The 23,427-nt window shown below is 35.2% G+C and overlaps 1 protein-coding gene and 1 long non-coding RNA gene across 2 annotated transcripts in view; both read right to left on the reverse strand.

The window, feature by feature from the left end:
- NEGR1 (neuronal growth regulator 1) overlaps positions 1-23,427 on the reverse strand; it is a 932,106-nt gene that overhangs the window by 368,031 nt on the left and 540,648 nt on the right. The window lies entirely within an intron of this gene.
- Positions 4,353-23,251, reverse strand: LOC141580274 (uncharacterized). The gene is made up of 2 exons (XR_012512447.1): positions 7,932-23,251; positions 4,353-7,625 (listed from the first exon to the last, which is right to left on the reverse strand). It is a non-coding gene; the product is annotated as an uncharacterized LOC141580274 (long non-coding RNA).

Below are 23,427 nucleotides of genomic sequence, written 5' to 3' on the forward strand. Positions count from 1 at the left end.
AGTTTTAAAGGTAACTGATAGCAGTTGCAATGAATGGTTGTTTACAGGAGGCAACCTTTCTGTCTTCCTCGTTCTTTGTATGTTTAGAAAAGAAAAGCCTTACATTTCTGACTGAGCCAAACAAAAATTGGCAGTAAATGGCAATTTAGTACAAGAAAAAAAATCATTGGCTAATTTGGTCAATAGGCACTCAGAGACAAAGATACACTGTGAAATTCGGCATGGTTTTGGCACTTGGAGACTGCTGGAGCACTCAGAACTGAGGAATGGGGATCCCATGGATGATGAGCTAGACAAAGAGCTGGCTAGTGGGAATTGAATTATCTGCCAGCCTCAGGGGTTTATCTTTACATTGAGGTAAACCAGGGGAGGGTAGTGCAGCCCAGTCTATGATGTTTCTCACTTGGGCTTTTGCTAGGGCTCTGGGAGACCTGGGAATCAACATATAAATAAGATGCTTGATTTCTGGAGACCTAGGTGCTGTGCCCTACAGCTATGCTAAATTTTACATGAATAGGCCTCAGAAGTAAATCAAATTATACATAGGTCCTATTTGTTAATGCGCTCTGCCCTGAATTCAATAATCCAGTTAAGAAATAGGAGCAAAATTAAAAAGCCACATGTCTAACTATATTGGCATCTAATATATTACTTTCTGACATTCAACTGTTTATTTTAAACAGGTTTCTGAATTTTCTTCTAAGTTCATCTGTATATCTTTTTGTAAAATACAGTCGTGAATTCTCATTATTTTATGTTGTCTGGGCATCCATTTTTGAATCCTTTTCTGTCTCATCTAACTGATATATCTGAACCTAATTCTTCCTGCCCGCTATCCCCCTATCAAGGTTCTCCTAGAGAGTAGCTATTTTGATAAGCCTATGAAGCCAGGGATAGAGTTTATGGTCACTTGAGAAAAGTCTCAAGACAAAATTATTTTTAAAATGTAACAAATCTCATTTTAGCAGATATGAATATATTGTCTCCCAAATGAGCTTGAGAAACATTGAGAACTAAAATTTAGTTCACAATCTTAATAAAATTGATCTGTGATAACAGGAAATATGCGCTAAGCCTTTCCTTTGAGATAAAAGAAAATAGAAGCTAACTCAAGTATCTTTTAGTTAATGTGATCTGAGATAATCTTTGGTAAATAAAGCTGGTTTTAGATTAATGGCAGAATAAACATAGAAATGCCCCTAGAATTGTCAGCATGTTTTTTGCCTGGGTTTGCTAGTCAGACCTAATTATGCTGTCTCTTCTAGATGCTTTAAGATCATAAAACTATAAATGCAGTAGTCATAAAAGTAAACATTAACACATTATCATTAGTTTCTGATAAATTTCTAATATTTGCCTAATTTATTGGTAAGCCATAGGAATGGAGTAAAACACTGGCTTCCCCTAAAGCTTTGCATGCATCTTGCTGTGAGCCAAATTCTTTAGTTTAAGCCTCTGGATTCTGGGATCTGTACAGGTGGCTAAGACTGGAGACATGTGTATCCACAGAACCAGGGACAGAAACCACAGGACAGAACCAAGGCTCGTATGGCCCTGTCCTTTGTCCAGTGTGTGAGAGGCATTGGCTAGAACAAGGTTGTTTGATGCAGGGTCAGGTGATTTTGCATTTTCAAAAATAATTTAAATGATTAGCTTTCATTTCCATGAGCAATTAAAATGTAATTATTTAGAATAAGTAAATCAGGTGTGAGATAAACATTTATAAATGAACTTGCCATAGTTTCAAAAATATTTTTAATCATTTTAAATCATGTTACATTAAATTAATAATCACAAAATGTCTGAGTCATTTCTAAGTAAATTAAAATACTGAAATAATTATTAAGCATAAGTTTAAGTTTATATACTTCAGCATCTTGTGTTTATATGGAATAAAAATGCTAAACATATTTGGGTCTGTTAATAAATGCAAAAATTGTAATTTTTACACATATTTTCAGAAACTGCAAAATTAGAGAACAAAGGGTTCAAAATTGCTGAAGATTGAAATTCAAATTTAATTAATCTAATTACAACTACTAAAAATCAGATAATCAATTTTGTAAATTTTGTATAGAAGATACATGAAAAAAGCAAAATATGTACCTGGTTAAAAAATTTATTTAAAAAAATAAAATATGTGTTTCATAGAAAAAAAAAGTTATTTATCTAGTTTAGAGAATATTTAAAGATTGACTTAAATAAACAGGGAAAATGGTCTTATAAAAAATAAATGGATACAGAAAATTTGAAAAAGAAAAGATAATAAAAGAGGACCTTGTATGGTTAAACTAAGACAAAATAAAATTATTATATGTGTTTTAAAATGAAGCCTTAAGAAGTGCACTGATATACAAGGCTATAATTTGGTTTTCTCTTTTAAATCATTTGAGTTAACTGCAAAAAAATAAGAGGAGAGAGAGAAACAAATTTTCTATGCCTCATGTTGCCTTTATTAGTGCTTTTGTTAAATGAACAACTATTTCATAATAATCTGTGATCCTATTTAATTGTTCTGAAAGTTTATTTTTGACAAACTTCCCAAAATCAAATTTTAAATTCTAAATTAAGTCTTTTTGACATTGAACTAAATTTTAGACATTCCAGAAGTGCCCTTCAAAGTACATAAGAGATACATTAGGCTAATTTGCTAGGTGAAAATCATATAGAAGCAATGTCAAATAATAATGTATAACTTTGAGTTATATTTTTATAAATATGTTATTAATGTGTTTCAAAATTGTATGAGATTCCTTAAAATCTGATTTGTCTTGACATATGTTATTACTCATATTTACAGCTATTATGTTAAATTCTTTAGCCCACAGAAAATAACCAACTTTTCTTGTCAATTGCATTTTTAATGCTGGCCATTTTAAGTCTACATATCTATGATATCTAATCCTGTCTAGTAAATATCTATAAAGGAAATACTTCATCCTTTTTTTTTAATATTAATGAGATTTATATGCCTGACTTCTGAATAGCTCTTTTCCAGTGTGTCTATTTGTCACTAAGTCAATTGCCCCTTTATATGATAAAAAGCTGATGTATTTTATTATTCACTAGAGGAAATAGTCGTAAGTAAGATAGCCTCCCTCCTACACTCAATTTAATTGTTATTTGAAAGTGAGTAATGCAACTGAATCATTTACACTAGCTATATCCTTTATTTTCAGTAGAGGACTGAAAACTTCAGTGACCCTTAGAATCAGATAAGCTTTTTACATAATTGAGACAACCAATATTGCATTTTTGATGGCTAATATTCTGAAAGGCATTTGAGAGAGGGAATTTGGCATGCAATTACAAGGGAACTGGAACTGGAGAAAGCATCCATACATTTCTTTATAGAGACTTTAAAAATCTATGTGTGAGTGTGTGTGTGTGTGTGTGTGTGTGTGTGTGTGTGTATACATACACATATTTATAAATATTCATTTGAAGTCAGATGACATTGATTATTTTGACAGAAGTGGCAGAAAAAAAGATACATTTAGGAAAATGGATTTAGCTGTGATGCTGGAAGCTAATTTCCAGGGAGAGTTAACAAGAAAAGAAAAGAAACTTTCTCAAATGTAGTCACTTAAGGACTTAAATAATGAGCAGTTGAAGATAATTGGCACTTTATTTCACTCAAAAATATGATTTTTAAGGATTTTTCATAGCTGTCAGTTATTACCAGATAATCTTAGACTAAAGAGTATTTCAGATTTCCTAAAACACCTATCTAAATTTGCTATCCTGTGTTAGAAATCTCATGTCTGTAGTCCTAACACTTTGGAAGACTGAGGCAGGTGGATCATTTGAGGTCAGAAGTTTCAGACCTGACTGGCCAACATGGCGAAACCCTGTCTCTACAAAAGAATACAGAAATTAGCCAGCCATTGTGGCCCACACCTGTAGTCCCAGCTACTCTAGAGGCCAAGGCAGGAGAATCGCTCAAACTCCAGCCTGGGTGACAGAGCAAAACTTTGTCTCAAAAAAAAAAAGAAAAAACTATTTTCACCACATGGCTATTTTCACTGAGAAGAAACACTAAGTGATTTCTACATTATTTTATGTTTTAATATTGATCCTGTGCTATGTACTGAGATGGATTTAATGGAGTGATGATCTTATACTGGGTATACTTTCATTTTAGGGGTGAGAATATAATAAAATATTTGGTATGACTCTATCATTCTTTACTTTGTTTTTATTCTTTCTTTATCCTGTATCCCTTTTGAAGCTTGATATTACATAAACTAATATCAAATATGACTGAGTAATTCAGTAGTTTCAGTTTTTATCTCCTCTTCAATAAGAGATGAACTCTTAGCTAAGGTCAGTAATGAGCATCCCAAGATCTGTTATTTTAATCTGCAATTTTAAATTTATTTATACAGTTTACTTATTTCACCTCTAAAGCATAGAGATAGCGCTTATTATAGTTTAGATTTCAGTATAATTTGAACACTTCAAGAAAAGTATTTGACTCATAGAACAGTGAATGATCAACATTTAACACAATGAATCTCTGTTAAGGGCATTTAAGAGGCTCCACTGAGGATGTATCTGAAAATCAATACTATTAAATCACACATTTCCCCATTGTTTGACTTCCCACATCCCAAACAGAGACCTTATTGATTTTATTTGACAACTTTTTTTCTCCCACTGTTTGTTTCTTGTGCTTTCTCTACCCATTGGATGTTGGTCAAGCAGTGACTTTTACCTTACTACCCAGGAGCTATTCAGCCCAGAGCTGCTTCTGTGGCTGTCAATCAATGAAGGCCCACAGGCCTCCCAGGCAAGTGTGCCAACTCCCAACTCCTTTTCCAAGAAGAAGGATTAGCTTGTCTCATAAGTGGCTATTGGCTCAGAGCAGCATCCTTCCTAAAGGCAAGGCCAGAGGACACATTTTCTCTATGAATGGAAAAATGCAGTCAAGGATATATCCTTTCAGAATCCTGTATAAAACTGTTATTGATATAGATGTGAAGGTCATTATGTGAATGAAAAAATTATTGTCACATGAGAATATGGAATTTTAGAGTCATAGAATTTGTTGGAAATGTGGTGGTCATCTGGGTCATTAGTAAACTGGATTGGCAAAATTAAAAGCATATTGATATATCAAAATAATTGGTTGAAGAAGAAATGCAGAAACATTTCTCTATAGAAATTATACAATATGCTGGAAGTGCTAACCATGAAATAAAGTATTGGCCTTCTAAGATGCAATAGGAGTTCATATTCAGTGTAATACTGAGAAGGATACATGTTCTTTAAATAAGAGATGGGGTCATTTTATAACCTCCATAAGGGGTCACTAAGATTTTTTTTAAATACCCAGTAGTAAACATTTTCATACTTGCAGGCCATAGGTTCTCTGCTACAACTAATCAACTCTGCTCTTGCCACATGAAAGAAGTCATAGACAATACATCAACAAATGCATGTGACTATGTTCTAATCTAACTTTATGTACAAAAATAGGGAGTGAAAAGGGATTTTTCCCAAGTGTAGTTTGTTGATTCCTGATCTAGAGGAAATACACAGTTTTGGTTTTACTGGCCAGCTAGCTAGACAAAAAGATAAAGATTAATATCTGATGTAACATTATCAACTATTCATTTTTGCATAGGGCTGTTTTTATTCTAAGTATATGCCATGTTTTCCTTTTTTGCATTAACGTATCTTTTGTTTATGAAATAATAGTGAAAGAAGATGGCAAAAATTTGTTTAGTATGTGTCCTGGTCAACAAAGACATTCTCCGCATTAAAAGGAAATATCTCCCCCTGGGCTACAAATCAACTACTATGGAATCAATCACTAATGTACCCTCTCACTTTCATAAATGCCAGAGTTCACTTAGGGAACATTCCTGATAAGAGATTATTCAGTCTTTATTACTATTTCCAGAAACAGGGAATTCACTGCTTAGCATGGTTTCAGTTCTATGTTATATTAGCTCTATATTGGAAATTCTTCCAGAAAATCTTAGTCATTTCAATGTGAACATTATTCTAGTAAGCCCATGAGCTGGAGATTCTAATCCTACTTTTTAGCAAATCCATGTAGCTAGTAATTTACATTCTGTATCTTCCTTTTAGTAATGGCTAATATCTTGGGTTTTGGGTCTATCAGAATTGAGTGTGAATTATGACTCAGAAAGATACTAGTTGTAGTCCTTGGGAAAATAATGACACACCAAGAGTTCTTTCACTCAAAAATGTAAATAATATCACCTGTAAGATAGGTATTTTTTGAGGTTTAATTAAGAAAATAAATATATTGCATGACAGAAAATAGTACTCACACAAAGATACTGTTGATATCATATGATTACCAATGGTAGTGAAAAAAGAGCACAAATTGCTACCTAAAATTACCCAGATTATTTTGGGTTTTATCATTCATTCAAGTATATATATTTTAGGTACATACTATATGTAAGTATAATAAGGATCAAGATAGAAGTGGATTCAGCTCTTACAGATCTTGTACTCTAGCAGAGATTTTAAACAAAAATGATGTTTACTACACCCACACGAATCCTTAAAACTGACAGCAGTCAGTGGGTATATCTCAGGAGTCTTTTGCCCATGTCTCAATACGCAATTCAAAATGGTAATAACCATCCTTATAATTAGCAATTATACACATAGATATTGCTCTTTCCATCATTTGCTATAGGGAATCGCTGATACCAAGACTATCTTCTGCCTGGAGATTGTTAACAAGATTTTGCCTCTGATTTTTCTAGTGGTTACACATTCCCTTCTTTATATTCTGAGAATGAGCTGCCATTGTATCTTTAATAGGTCCACATCACTTTTCATTGGTAGACTTCTAATTTGTAAATGTTTTAGAGATACAAACAAAATAATAATTTTAAAATAATAAAATTGAAGAGCAGTGTATAACTAAAGTGATGGTGAAAGACAATTTGAATTACACATCTTAATCCAGGCATGTTTGCTATTTAGTCTAGACATTGGGTTTAAAGATGATTATGTCAGGGCCTTAAAAAGCTTAACATGTGTCCTTCTTCTATTTAGTGGGGTTTTGAGAAATCATATTCTATTCAACCCCCTCACATCTGATTACCTCACCATCTGTAGGAGGAAATCCTAAAGACGATAAATTTGCAGAGCCAAATAAAGGTTGAAGTCCAGTTCTACTGCCAAACTACCTAAATCAGACTTTTAATTTCACCTTATAACTTTAAGATTACTTTATTAGACTAGTCATGGACACTAAGTGTCACAGAGCAGTATTTGAGAGATTCAATACAAATTTAAGGGTCTAAGAAATTCATCAGACATATCATAAAGATGGTTCTTTTTTGAGTTACGAACTAAAATTGTATTTGAGTATTATTCAGAATGAACAAGTATACTTGTTACAGTACAAATTGTATTCAACAAGTGTGCAGACAGAAGCACTTTTTTTTTTTCTAACTACCTGGCAACTACACTCAATAGCTTTCTTCCTTCTTCCTGATTAACTCTGTGAATCCAACATATGCTCTGTAACATTTCGGAATGGTGATGGGAGCAGCTGGCAATATGTGATGGCTGGAGAGCAGAAGAACACCTGGGAAGAGAAATGCTGACTTTTTCGAAGACTGCACCTCCTGTTACAAACCACAAGGAAAGGAAAAAGATGGTGATTTCTTTGAGCAATAAACTGCCAGGTGACAGTCCCAGTCAGCAGCAGCAGACACCTGGGGTGATGAATTGAGCATTAAAGCACACACGATTTCAGGGCAAAGTAATGGAACAGAACTAAGAGAGAGAGAGTGTGTTATCAAAAAGAGGAGACTCAAGGTTTTCTTGAAAGAGCTGCCACTGAGGAACCTTATGTTCCTCAGAAGTGACAGGAAAGGTTGCAGTAGCAGAGCTGAGGAAGCAGAGCCCAGCGAGCAGCACACAGTACTCACCTCAGAGGTGCTGAGCTCCTCATGCTCTCTCTGTTGGTCAGAGTGCCTCACAGAAGACCTCTGCATCGTGAGTTTAAAACAAAATACAAACAAAAAAGGAAATCACTTCTACAATTACTACTAAGTCTGTTTTCTTTCATGATAGAGTTCTAGTGTTCTGCAATTCTTATAGTCCATTTTATAATGGTCTTTTTAACTTAAATCTTTTTTGTGAAATAAGGAAAAATCCACTCTTAAATTGGGGAGAATGTTTAGATGAACAAAATTAGCTACGTATCAATTACTGTTGAAGTTGAATGATAAGTACATTGGGTTTTCATACTATTCTCTTTCTCTTAGCAAAGCATCCTTATCTGGAACCCTAAACAGCAGTCCAGCAAATATCCTATTTTTCTTCTCTACCTCACCACAAAACTCCCAACCCCCATCTGCATTCCCTATTCAGCTCATCCAATGTGGCTCTAGTTTCCACAGAGTCACTGAAACTGCATTTATGAAGGTCAGAAAGGATCTCCATGCTGCTAAATATTCGAGGCACTTTTCCATATATCTTATTCTATCTTGTGTTATATTTTAACTCATTAGGTCATTTCTGATTATTAAAACCAAAGCCTCTCCTCTCTGAGTTTCACTCTCCTAGGTCTTCATTTGTTACATTGGAAACTCTTTCTCAGTCTCTTGCTCTTGTCTTCCAGATCTTCAGATATGGGCCCTGATCTCCCTGCTGTCTGTCTACTCAGCCCACTTTGGACAGATTTACATTCATTATTCCAAATCTCATTTACTGTCCTGACCTCTTCCTTGAGAAAAAGCTTCATATATCCAATTATTCACTGACATTTTCACTTGAGTGTGTAACATGCCTTACAATTAACATAGCAAGACAGAAATTCTGATTTTTCTTTCAAATATCTTTCTCCTCTATTTTACCACATCTCATTTAATGGTATGCCTATCCTCCACATTATGAAGCCAGAAAGCTAAGAGGCATTCCCCATCTCCAATCTATCAGTCTTTTGGTTTTACCTGTATAGTATTATGGGATTCCTCTAGTTCTCTCATCTCCACTGTCATTAACCTCAAACCAACATCTCAGCTACTACTGTAGATTCCTAAATGATATCCCTCTTCTACTTCATGCTTTCTCTGCGACTCATTCTCTACATAGCACCAAAAACATCTTCTAAAAATTAAAATTAAATCACATTATCTACGTGCTCCAAAATTTTCTATAGCTTCCTTTTGCATTTAGGGGAAAAAATACTAACATCTCTATTGCCTATTATCCTTACTTGATCTGTCCACCCCCAACTCACCTTCTCCAAGCCCAACTTAAGCTGCTCTCTTCCCCTCGTCTCAGTTTGTTTCATGTCCACTGACTTTAGTCTTAGAACAACTTTTCTCTTGCCTTCAAACACCTTAAATGCTATTCCCATCAATTAGTAACTTCCTGTCCTTAAACTTCAAGGCACAGTTTAAAAGGCAACTCCGCAAAGATGCCTCATTGTTTTACTCATAGTCTCTAGTTAATATGTAATTTTTTCTCTCTTCATATTATGTCTCTTCCAGTAAGATTGTAAATTCCTTGATGGTGGTAGCTATGGTTTTTCCTCTTACTAGTGTATACTTAACATTTGGCAAAGAGTCTGACATAGTAAGTGTTGAACAGATGAGTTGTGAAGAAAACAGATGTAAAATTAATATTTATAATATAATCTTTATGTAATGAGTTAAAGCTATTTTAAGTAATCTATTTTTGCAAAACATGTTTAGATTTAAATATTTAAGCTTCAAATGTATTTATCATATGATGAAATTAAGTCTCCCTGTTGTTTAATACACAAGAGATATCCAAGTAAAAGTTACACTAGCAAGAAGATTTATTGATCACTCCAGACCAGAATCTAGTGTAAATAGTCAGGTTGTGGCTGAAAACTGTTGATTCTCTCATTTGTTGCCTGCTGTTCACTTATTAGCCATTGTTCCTCTTCACTGTGTCTGAAATTTGAAAAGTGTCACCTAAGACTGTTTTGAATGGGTGACACTCCTTATTGCCTAATATCACATTTTAGTAAACTAATCTCTAGGGCAACTGTATACTGTGGATTCATATATTGAATACATAGCATTGCTTTTACAGCTTCCCCTTAAATCAAAGGGCTCAAAAAAAAAAAAAAAAGAAAAAAATGAGGCCTCTACTGAGTTAAACAGAGAGGGCTGAGAAGCCATTTTATCTCTATAGATATGTGTTCAAAATCCGTAATTATTTCTTGTCATGTTACAAAAGGAAAAATGGAATATGCTTCCTTGAAATGCCCAGTTGTAATCAACTCCACGGAGAATCTTGCTCTGAGAGTTCTTTCCTTCTCTTCAACTGGTTCTTTTGTACTGTAATTGAATTGAATTTGCTCCTCGCCCCATTCCTCGCAGACAGCTTCTCATTTGAGGGCTCTGAAGATGTATTACACTAATACATCGTCAGAATGACAATGCTATGATGATGCATGGGTGTAATATATCTTCTGAGCTTCAGTACTGTTCAGAAACAATACGGCTGGTACTGAATTACATTCAAACCTAAATGCAAAATGAACATTAAAAAAAAAAACAAAAAAAAAAAAACAAATGGCTAACAGGAAAGGTAAAAAGAAAACCTCAAAAAACAGGGTTGTTTAATAAATTCCATAATCCTATATACTTTGGGACAAGTTCTTAAGACTTTGGAATGACTTGTTATTAATTTATAAATTTATACATTAATATTCTCTATAAATTTCTGAAGATTACAGTGAAACAGAACCTTAAACAAAAAGCATACAATAAATCAAGTTTTTAAAGTTTTGATCTCTCAGGCAAAATTTACATACTGGATTTATGTGCAATAAATGTTGCATTTTATCTCTTTTGTTTATCCATTAGAGTTAGCCTTTCAACATTTCATCAGATATTTGTATTGTGCTAGGAGATACTTCACGGGTGTTGACTCTCTTCCCTTTGGACAAAATTCCCTATGAGACATTTTCAGAGAGAGTCAGAGTTCTGTCTTTTGATAAAGAATACTCTCCATAAAATTTTTGAAACTTTAACAGGCCAAATTGGGTTGCATAGTAAATTAAGATTAGTTTATTTGCCAATAATAATAATAATAATAACAATAACATGGCACCATAATTAATAGTCTTCTGGTCCTAGTATCCTTTACATCTTTCTACTTTGGCTTTGCTTAGGTTAATAGTTATATGGGAAGTCTCAGAGAGACTTGGTTCCTTTATTCTGATGCCAACCCCTTCGGAATCTATAGCTGTGTGAAAGACTCTTTTCCATTGTTCTTTATTTTCATAAATAGCTTTTCGACAGCACAGAATAAAACTAGATAAAACAATCTCTTAAAAAAATTAACCCTTCTCCAATATCTTGTGTTTCTTGTCCTCCCCTCTCCCCTCTCATTATCCAGAGTTTATGAAACCTGAATAAGCAAAAACTTTGTTTCTGGTAATCATTCTGATGATTGCCAAGTAAAATTCTCCTTCTATACTTTTTATACAGCAAAAACAAAATACAAAATAAGTTTAGAAGGGCAAGCATTACCTTGAATTTACCTGATTTTATCACATAAGAACACAGTATCCATCATCATCTTTTATTATCTGTCCTCAGACAACTTTTATTTAAAAAATGAAATGTATAATAAATTTTAATAATAATAGCTAAAAAGTTAAAGCTCTTAATTTTGGATGAGTGTTTTTTTTTTTTTTTTTTAACTCTTTGCCTGTAACAACCCTATTATACTGTGGCTGCTATTGTTATCTTCATTTTGCAGGTGAAGAAACTGTAGGATAATGAGCTTAAGAAATTTGCTCAGGCGAACACATGCAGTGAGTGGCAGAGGAGAAATCTGAAACCAGGTAACCCAAGTACTAACCATAGTCCTTTTAAGCACTATGTAATATTGCCTTTTCAAAAGGAGTTTAACAAATATAAAAATATTTATTTATTCTGTAACTTCTTTAGAAAATGATCTAGATAATTATTAGTCTTACTAATGTTTAAAAGATTAATCAGATACATTTATTAATCACATTAAGATTTTACAATATTCCAAAATATTTTATCTTCTAACAAATATTTATTGAATGCCTACTGTGTAACTATAATTGCTTAAAACATGTAGTTTTATTTGCCCGAATCTTAAAGAGATAGCATACTAAAAGTGAGAATGATTATAATTAAAAGTTTGTCATAGTTTTATGGATATATAGTCCAAAATTATTATAATCATTATAATTTTCTACTAGTGATGACTACTCCTAATTATGATCAAGTTAACCAAGAAAAACATAATTTTAAAATGAACTGTTGTACAATTAAAATTCAACAGCAAAGTATTCATTTTGAGCGAAGAAAAAATTGATATAGTGTCTATTAGACTAGAGGTTAAAACTCTTCTAATAATAATTTACTGTAAGCCAACTATGTGCTCTTCTCTATAATTGTCAAGGACCCATTGGGTCTTTATTTTTTAAAAATCATTATTAAGCTTATTTTTTCTTCCTTACATATATTTCAATAAGGATCCAAGAACCACACAAAATTCCAGTACGTTTGTGTATAAAATTAGCCTTGATGAATATGACTTTACATTTATGGGTAAGAGCAATCAAATTATACCTTCATTGACTATGGGGTTCAAATGATCAGTACAACTTGCGTTCAAATTAACATCATGCTGTTTTTCTCCTGAATATGTTACATGAAGTTAAAATACTTCACAAGAATACTAATTAATACGTGTTAACCTATGTTAGAGCAGTGTCTGGGCTATACTAAGTATTGAATAAATAAAACAATATAAGTATTAGATGGACTCATTGTATACACTCATAGTACCTAATGGTGTTTCTTCTGGATACTTATAGTACCCATCTAATATTATGAATGGAATTTCTACCTGTAGAGTCTCATTTCAGCATGAATTAGCATGAAATGTATAACATAACTTTTTTTTTTTTTTTTTTTTTTTTGAGACAGAGTTGTGCTCTGTTGCCCAGGCTGGAGTGCAGTGGCATGATCTTGGCTCACTGCAATGTCCACCTCCTGAGTTCATGCGATCCTCCTGTCTCAGCCTCCCAAGTAGCCAGGATTACAAGCGTGTGTCACCATGCCCAGCTACTTTCTGTATTTTCAGTAGAGACGGGTTTTTGCCAGTCTGGTCTCAAACTCCTGGCCTCAAGCGATCTGCCCACCTTGGCCTCCCAAAGGGCTGGGATTACAGACATAAGCCACCTTGCCTGGCCCAAGATAAGAACTTTCAAACAAGCTCCTAACTTGTTTAGACATAACCACTTATATACTACTTTCCCTATACATGTAACATGACATAAAAATCATTAAGGGACTCTTGAAAAAGTCTAATTCACAAAATGTAGACAGCCTGACGTTAACCATTATCTCCTCCCTAGATTCAGTCCACCAAGAAGAAGCATAATATAGCATGTCATTTTTTAAATGCTCCTGCTTTCTCAGAAAATAAAATTCCATAAGAAAAAAAAATCTTTTGTGAAATATTTGGTGGATTCCTGTTTTTTGTTTTTTTTTTAATGGGTAAGCACCTTCCTCAAAGTATTGTGGATTATTTTTTATAATGATTCATCATATCATGAGCCCCATTGTTTGGCATTATGTGTGTCTTAAAACAATAAAAAATTTCTTTCTTTATTCAAATCACAGGTATTAACAGCTCTGAATGTAAAATTAGCATAGCTCACCACTTACTGGTTAGAAGTAGAGGGGACTTTGAAAACAGATAAATGAAAGTTAAAATTATAAAGAAAACTAAGAACAAAGAGGCAATTTTAACTGCATATAAAAATTATCGGTGTACAATCTTACGGTAAAAGTTTAACTTGCCATCATTATGTAGATTCATCGATTACATAATTATCTATTACGTAAAGTAATTATGGAAAGTCACAAAAGCTCCACATAGAATGCGACTCTGCAATGGAGCTAGAACCATAGTTCTTCATCGGAAAATCTGATATTGTTGAAATGTCATCAGCATAAATTGTCAGTTTTACTGATTTCTTTTTTTATTAACATCAAAGAGCAGAGTGTAGTGTCAGGATTGCAAACCTGAAACAAGATCCATAAAAAATTACAGTGTTTGGGTGACAGGCTGCCAGCATGGAAGAAGTACATATACATAGTTTTTTCATAACACACTTGGTGTTGGTCCAGCTCTCAGTACTTCTAAGAAAGCTTTCTTTGAAGAAAGAGAAAATGCAGTGGAATACAGAACACTAACAGGAAATAACACTTTCTGGTTTATATCTGTAACAACTTAAACTATTTTCATAATTAACTTAAACAATAGATCCCAGCAGTGTTCATACTTTTTAGCTCATAATTTTCATATTTTACTGTCTACTAGTTTTTCAGATAATTAGGAATTAACAATTGCTGTCTTATGACTTTATTTAAGTTAATTACAGAAGTTTTAATGTGCTAAATTTATATATCTCAGCTGGGAAACAAAACTTCAGACCTAAACCTCTTTTAATATATCTGATGCAGGAGTAAACATTTTTTAAAGAACCTGATAGTAAGTAACTTAGGCTTTGCTGGCCATATAGTCTATGTTGCAACTATTCAATTCTACTGCTGTAGAGTTAAAGCAGCCATAGACCATATGCAAAGGAATGAGCATGGTGATATTCCAAAAAACATCTTTACTTACAAAAAAAGACAGCAGGACACTTTGGCCCACGGACTTTAAGTTGCTGATCCACGGTCTACAGTCTACTTTATTTTGTTTACTCTGTTTATCCTGAAGCAAATCTCATTGAACAGTTTCAACATCTTTAATATCTCCTACTTTGGAAACTATTTGGTATTCTCGATTGACAGTTTACAGTATTAAACTTATAGCTGAAGTACAGCCATTGCAATACTTGTAAAAAACATGGAAAATACTGCTTCTTTATCTTTCTAAGTTTCTATACTTTAAGCCACATGATTTCCAAATATTGCTATATGTCCTTTTTAAGGCTGCCTCAATGTTAAATAATGACTGACATCTTTTATTAAACTCAGAATTCTATCTCAATCAAAATATCCTTCAGAAATAACAGAAAAATCAAAACATTCTCTGATGAGAAATACTAAGAGAATCAGTCTTCAGTTGAACTTCCATAAAAAAAATGGCCATAAAAAGTTTTCTAAATAGAAATAAAACAATAAAAGAAGGAAACTTAGGAAATCAGGAAGGAATGAGAACAATGGTAAAAATAAACAAGATAGCCGGGTGCAGTGGCTCACCCCTGTAATCCCAGCACTTTGGGAGGCCGAGGCGGGTGGATCACAAGGTCAAGAGATCGAGGCCGGGCGCGATGGCTCAAGCCTGTAATCCCAGCACTTTGGAAGGCCGAGGCGGGTGGATCACGAGGTCAAGAGATCAAGGCCATCCTGGTCAACATAGTGAAACCCCGTCTCTACTAAAATACAAAAATTAGCTGGGCATGGTGGTGCGTGCCTGTAATCCCAGCTACTCAGGAGGCTGAGGCAGAAGAATTGCCTGAACCCAGGAGGCGGAGGTTGCAGTGAGCCAAGATCGTGCCATTGCACTCCAGCCTGGGTAACAAGAGCGAAACTCCGTCTCAAAAAAACAAAAACAAACAAAAAAAAGAGATCGAGACCATCCTGGTCAACATGGTGAAACCCCGTCTCTACTAAAAATACAAAAAATTAGCTGGGCATGGTGGCGTGTGCTGTAATCCCAGCTACTCAGGAGGCTGAGGTGGGAGAATTACCTAAACCCAGGAGGCGGAGGTTGCGGTGAGCCGAAATAGCGCCATTGCACTCCAGCCTGGGTAACAAGAGCGAAACTCCATCTCCACAAAAAACGAACAAACAAACAAACAAAAAAAAACAAGATAGGTAAATACAAAATACTTCCCTTCTCTTGAGTTTTCTAAATTTTCTTGACAGTTAAAACAAAAACTATAGTACATTATTATCATAAAAATACTTTATCATGCATACAGAGAAAACATTTAAGATGCATATATTTTAAATGGGGTAGAGTAAAGGAGGTAAAGGGCATTAAGTTTTCTATACTTTTTACTGGAACTAGTAATAGTTGGACATCCTTAGACTATGGTAAGCAATGTTTGTAAGGCAACACATAGAACAATTACTAAAAAAGCAGTGCAGAGATATATTTAAAAACTCTGGAGATAAGATAGAGTTCTAAAAAATCCTCAGGTAACCCACAGAAATGCAAGAAAAAGAAAATAGGGAAACAAAAATGAGAGGCAACAAACAGAAAAAAAAGAAAAAGTCAGACTTAAGTCCTACCAAATCAATAATTAAGTTACATGTAAATGGTTTAAAATATATCAATCAAAATACAGAGGTAGGCAAAGCAGATTAAAGAATGTATATATCATATCAACTATAGGCTGTCTGCAAGAGACTCATTTAAAATATGACAATATAGGCTGAAAAATTAAAAGATGGAAAAGAAACATGATTATCCATAGCAGCTTTATTTGTTATAAAAACTGAAAATAATCAAAACATTCTATTATATATTAATGGGCTAGAAAACTGTGATGCATTATATAATGAGTTATTCTGCAATCAAAAAGAATAGAGTATTGATATATACTATAACTGGGACAGATCTTAAGGATATCATGCTGAGTATAAAAGCTAATTTAAAAGGTTATATACTGTATGATTCCACTTACATGGCATTCTATAAATGACAAAATTACAAAACTGAAAAATAGAATGTTAAATAATGAGTGACATCTTTTATTGAACTCAGTATTCTATCCTAAGCCAAAGCATCATTTGGCAATAAAAGAGAAGTCAAAACATTCTCTAATGAAGAAAACTAAGTTTGACATGCCATAAAAGAAGTGCCAAATAAAGTTCTGTAAATAAAAATACAGCAATAAAAGAATGAACCTTAGAATACCTGAAAGGAAGAAACAAAAATGGTAAAAATAAAAATAAAAAGGGGGTTAGAGATGACGGTGCATGGGGGAAGGAGCATGTAAGTATACAGAGATAACACAAGAAAGTTCTTTGTGCTGAGTGAATAGCTCTGTATCTTGATTTTGGTGGTGGCTACAGGAATGAACTCATGACAAAATGGTATAGAACTGTACACACATTGAACTAATGTCCAATTCCTAGTTTGATGTCATACAGGTACAAAAATTGGGGGTTCTTCTTCCATAGCTACATAGTACTTCATGCCACCACTTGTGTGGAATTAACTCCCTGAATAGTAGTAACTGGCCTTATTTGTTTTTGGTTTCATGGGACAGAGATGATCTGTTCATCTTCATACCCCATTGGGAAAAATTAGGTGAAGGTTACATGGAAACTCTTTGTACTAATTTTGCAACTTCCTGCGAGTCTATAATTATTTCAAAGTAGAAGGTAAAACAAAATTTACATTTATTTGGGTTAATTTATGTAAACACTGAGTTTCATGTTCATCTGTACAATGAGTTCAGTTTTGAGCCTTAAATGAGATAAGTATATGCAAATACCTCCCTCATTGCCTATGATATGGAAGGTAATGAAAAAGTTAGTTGAACCATGTTAGCTAAAATTGACTGGTGTATATAGCCTTATTGAAGCTCTAAGGAAAATAAGGCCTGATGCATATTTAGGAGTGTGTGTGTGTGTGTGTGTGTGTGTGTGTGTGTGTGTGTGTCTGCTTATTTAGGGGAATAGGGTAGTGTGAAAACATTAGGAAAATAAATACTTTCAATACTTGCTTGTGGCTGGGCATGATGGCTCATGCATGTGATCCCGGCATTCTGGGAGTCTGAGGAGGCTGGTATATTACTAGGTCATGAGTTCGAGACAAGCCAAACCAACATGGTGAAACCTTGTCTCTACTAAAAATACGAAAATTAACTGGGTGTGGTGGCACTTACTTGTAATGCCAGCTACTCAGGAGGCTAAGGCAGGTCGCTTGAACCCAGGAGGTGGAGGTTGCAGTGAGCTGAGATGGCACCACTGCACTCCAGCCTGGGTGACAAAGCAAGACTCTCAAAAAAAAAAAAAAAAAAAAAGAACCTGCTTGTGTGAACACCTCATTATCTCCATCCCGATTTTTAATCTTTAGTTCCTAGGAGCCATTTAGGAGTCAAAGACAAAGAGGAGCATTCATTGGTTCAGCAGTGTTTATAGATTCTCTACTTTGTGCCAAGCCTTCTGCTAAGCCATGTAATAATATAAAGATGAACAGATTATTTCTAGACTAAAGAAGTCCGCTGACCCAGGAAATCAAAGACAAATAAAGTTAATTGTTACAATTGAGAAAGCTAATTCCACACAAGTGGTGGCATGAAGTGCTATACAACTGTGGAAGAAGGAACACTCAATTTTCCTGGAATGTTTAGGAATGATTTTATGAAAAAATTGAAGAATAAACAGGAATTTTTCAATTGAATAAAAGGACAAAGATATTCCTAGCAGAAGAAACAACGTGTGTAAAGGCAAAAAAAAAAAAAAAAAAAAAATCAAAATTTCTACCTTGACTAACAGGATGCATAGGTGAGCACAAAAGTAATTGTGGCTTTTGCATTGTTAGAATTTGCTGTTTGGTATTGGAATACATTCTTAAATAAATGTGGTTATATTATAAATAATTTTAATGGCTATTTCTCCCTTTATGTTATTTTGCTAATGACTTATTATTTTCAGTTTATGTTTATTTTAGACTATGGAAATGATGCTAGACAAAAAGCAAATTCGAGCGTTTTTCATATTCGAGTTCAAAATGGGTCATAAAGCAGCAGAGACAACTCGCAACATCAACAGCGCATTTGGCCCAGGAAGTGAAAATGAACATACAGTGCGGTGGTGGTTCAAGAAGTTTTGCAAAGGAAACAAGAGCCTTGAAGATAAGGAGTGTAGTGGCCAGCCATCAGAATTTGACAAGGACCAACTGAGAGCAATCATAGAAGCTGATCCTCTTACAACTACATGAAAAGTTGGTGAATAATTCCACATTGACCATTCTATGGCCATTTTGCATTTGAAACAAATTGGAAAGGTGAAAAATATTGATAATGGGTGACTCATGAGCTCACTGAAAATAATAAAAAAAATAGTTATTTTGAAGTGCTGTCTTCTCTTACTGTACACAATAAACCATTTCTTAATCAAACTGTGACCTGCAATGAAAAGTGGATTTTATACAAAAACCAGCGATGACGAGCTCACAGGTTAGAATAAGAAGCTGCAAAGCACTTGCCACGCCAAACTTGCACCAAAAAAAGTCATGGTCAGTTTGGTGGCCGGCTGTGGTCTGATCCACTACAGCTTTCTGAATCCCTGTGAAACCATTACATCTGAGAAGTATGCTCAGCAAATCAATGAGATGCACTGATAATGGCAACACCTGCAGCTGGCATTGGTCAACAGAATGGGCCCAATCCTTCTTTATGACAATGCCTGACTGCCCATTGCACAGACAACTCTTCAAAACTTGAATGAATTGGGCTACAAATTTTGCCTCATTTACCATATTCACCTGACTTCTCACTAACTGACTACCACTTCTTCAAGCATCTCAACAACTTTTTGCAGGGAAAACGCTTCCACAACAAGCAGGATGAAGAAAATGCTTTCCAAGAGTTTGCTGAATCCCAAGGCAAGGTTTTTTTTATGCTACAGAATAAAGATGCTTATTTGTCATTGGCAAAAATGTGTTGATTGTAATGGTTCCAACTTTGATTAATAAAAGCGTGTTTGAGCCTAGCTAATAATGATTTAAATTCAGGAACTGAAACAGCAATTACCTTTGCACCAATCTAATATGCCTCTACATCTAAGTTCTTCATTACCCTAATCTTCCACATTCTATTTCTGTCTCATTATGACACTGAATTGCCACACTGACCACCAAACTACTTAAACCAGAGGTATCTATATGGTTTGCATCTTATTTGACCCGATTGACATTATTCACTACTCACTGTTCCTAAAAAGGTTTTCATCTTTCGGTTCCTTAAAATCATGGCATTCTGATTCTGTCCCTATGCCTTAGATCACTTGCTTAATTTAAAGTGTCCTTTATAAGTGACCAATAACTGTTTATTTAACAAAAGTGAGCAGTGTCAAGAAATTGACTTAAGGAATAAGAGACCTGAGTCTATCTAAATAAGCAGGATAGGGTCAGTAGAAAGGAAAAAGTTAAAGATGTAAGGAAAAGAGAATATTTAATAAAATAAGGACCTGACAAGTGAGAAGAAAAGGAATCTCAACATGGCAGGAGAAAAAGAACATAAATTGAGCATTCTCTATTTTGAATTAGGCAATAGTCTCAATGCCTATGATAATTAAAGTAGTAATAGCTTGTCAAAACATTAAGCATGTGGAAATTAGTCAAAAAAGAGTTTGAGACAGATAGCCCAGTGCTGTGCTCACATGTTTAGCTTCAGAGCCAGTTTGTCAATTAATAAAAAATACCAGGCTAAAGTGTGAACATCTGTAGATATTCCAGGTCCCAAAGAATAAAAAGAAATGAACTAGGAAATAGACATTAAAATAAACAGCCATGAATAAGTGAATATTTTCAAACAGACTTCAAAATGCTTCCAGATTTTTTATCCCCTTGATACAGTTTTGCTCTGTGTCCCTACCCAAGTCTCATGTCACACTGTAACCCTCAATGTGGAGGTGGGCCTAGTGGGAGGCCCACCTCCACACTGGATCATGGGGGTAGTTTTTCATAAATGGCTTAGCACTGTTAGTGCTGTTCTCGTGGCAGAGTTGTCATGACATCTGGTTGTTTAAAAGAGTGCAGAACCTCTCCCTTCTCTCTCTTGCTCCTGCTTTGTGTCATATGCTTGCTTCCCCTTTGTCTTTGTCATGACTACGAATTTCCTAAGGCCTCTTTGGAAGCAGAAGTTGCAATGCTTACCATACAGCCTGCAGAACCATGAGCCAATTAAACTTCTTTCTTTGTAAATTACGCAGTCTCAGGTATTTCTTTATAGCAATGCAAGAATGGACTAATATAGAAACTTGGTACTGAGGAATAGGGCATTGCTATAAAGATACCTAAAAATGTAGAACTGACTTTGGAACTGGGTAATGGGAAGAGGTTGGAAGAGCATGGAAGGCTAAAAAGAAGACAGGAAGATGAGGGAAAATTTGAAACTTCATAGTGACTTGTTGAGTGGTTGTGCTGATAGGGATATGAACAATGAAATCCAGGCTGATGTGGTCTGATAGAAATGAGGAACTTATTGGGAGCTGGAGTAAAGGTCACTTTTGCTATGCTTTAAAAAGAGTCAGCTTGCATTGTGTCCTGGCTCTAGGAGTCTATGGAACTTTTAATTTGAGAATGATTTAGGATTTTTGGCAAAAGAAATTTAAAAGCAGCCAAGTGTTCAAGAAGTAACCTGGCTGCTTCTAACAATATATGCCCCTATGTGTAGGCAAAGAAATGACCTGGAACCAGAACTTTTATATTTTAATGGGAAACAGAGCATAAACGTTTGGAAAATGTGCAGCCTGGCTATGTAGTAGAAAACTAAAGCCCATTTCAGAGAAGCAATTCAAGATGGCTGCAGAAATCTGCATAACTAAGAAGGCAAAGGCTGATAAGAAAATGAGTCAGAGACATCAATGGCATTTCACAGAAGTTCATGGAAGCCCTCACATCACACATCTGGAGGCCTACCAAGGAAGAATGGTTTTGTGGGCCAGAGCCAGGCTCAGGGCCCAGCTGCCTTGTGCAGCCTCAGGACATGGCTCGCTGCATCCCAGCTAGTCCAGCTCTAGACATGGCTCAAAGCGGCCCATGTAAAGCTCAGGCCACTACTTCAGAGGCTACAAGCCATAACACTTGGCAGCTTTGATGTGGTGATAAGCGTTTGAGTGCACAGAATGAAAGGGTTGAGGCTCGGAAGCCTTTGCTTAGATTTCAAAGGATGGATGGAAAAGCCTGGATATCCATACATCCAGGCAGAAGCCCACTACAGGGGTGGTACCTTCATGGATAACTCTACTAGGGCCGTATAGAGGGAAAATGTGGGGTCAGAACAACAACACAGAGTCTCCCCACTGGGGCATTACCACATTACCTAGTGGAGTTGTAAGAAGAGGGTCCCAGAATGGCATATCCACTGACAGCCTGTACCCTACACCTGGAAAAGCAGCAAGCCAGTCAACATCAGCCCATGAGAGCAGCCACAGGAACTGACCCCTATAAAGCCATAGAGGCAAAGCTGCCCAGGATGTTGGCAACTCAGCCCTTGCATCAGTGTGCCCTGATTGTAAGACATGGAGTCACAGGAGATTATTTTGGAGTTTCAAGGTTTAATGACTGCAGTGCTGGATTTCAGAATTGTGTGGGGCTTGTATCCCCCTGCTTTTTTTTTTTTTTTTCTTATTTCTCCCTTTTAGAATGGCAGTATTTATCCAATGCCTATACCCCATTGTATCTTAGAAATAACTAACTTCCTTTTTTTTTTTTTTTTTTTTTTTTTTTTTTACAGGCTTATTGGCAGAAGGGACTTGCCTTGTCTCATATGAAACTTTGAACTTCGGACTTTTGAGTGAATGCTGCAAAATGTTAAGACTCTGGGGGACTGTTGAGAAGGGATGACTGTATTTTGAAATGTGAGAAGGACATGCGATTTTTAGGAGGTATCAGTATAGGAATGATATGGTTTGGATCTATGTCCTTGCCCAAATCTCATGTGAATTGTAATCCTCAATGTTGGAGGTGGTGCCTAGTGAAAAGTGATTGAATAAAGTGGGTGATTTTTCACAAATGGTTTAGCACCATTGCCCTAGTCCTGCTCTCATGATAAAGGTCTCAGGAGATCTGGTTGCTTAAAAGAGTTTTGAACTTCCCCTCACCCACTTACTCCTGTCCCAGCATTGTAAGACATGCCGGCTTCCCCTTTACTTTCTACCATGTAAGTTTCCTAAGGCCTCCCTAGAAGCAGAAGCTGTAAACTTCCTGTACAGCCTGTAGAAACATGAGCCAATTACACATTTTTTTTTTTTTTACAGCTTACTGGTATTTTATAGCAATGGGAGAATGAACTAATACACTCATCTATAACTTATTATTTCTTTTAATTTTTAATTTTTTTCTTACTATACCTAGGCTTATTAACATAATAAAATATAATAAAAATATTTTATTATTTATTTATTTTTTATTTTTTATTGCATTTTAGGTTTTGGGGTACATGTGAAGAACATGCAAGATTGTTGCATAGGTACACACATGGCAGTGTGATTTGCTGCCTTCCTTCCCCTCACCTGTATCTGTCATTTCTCCCCATGCTCTCTCTTCCCACCTCCCCACCCCCCGTCCCTCCCCCATCTCCCCAACAGACCCCAGCGTGTAGTGCTCCCCTCCCTGTGTCCATGTGTTCTCATTGTTCAACACACGCCTATGAGTGAGAACATGCGGTGTTTGATTTTCTGCTCTTGTGTCAGT

The sequence above is a fragment of the Saimiri boliviensis genome, chromosome 11 (assembly GCF_048565385.1).
Source record: "Saimiri boliviensis isolate mSaiBol1 chromosome 11, mSaiBol1.pri, whole genome shotgun sequence".
Lineage (NCBI taxonomy): Eukaryota > Metazoa > Chordata > Mammalia > Primates > Cebidae > Saimiri > Saimiri boliviensis.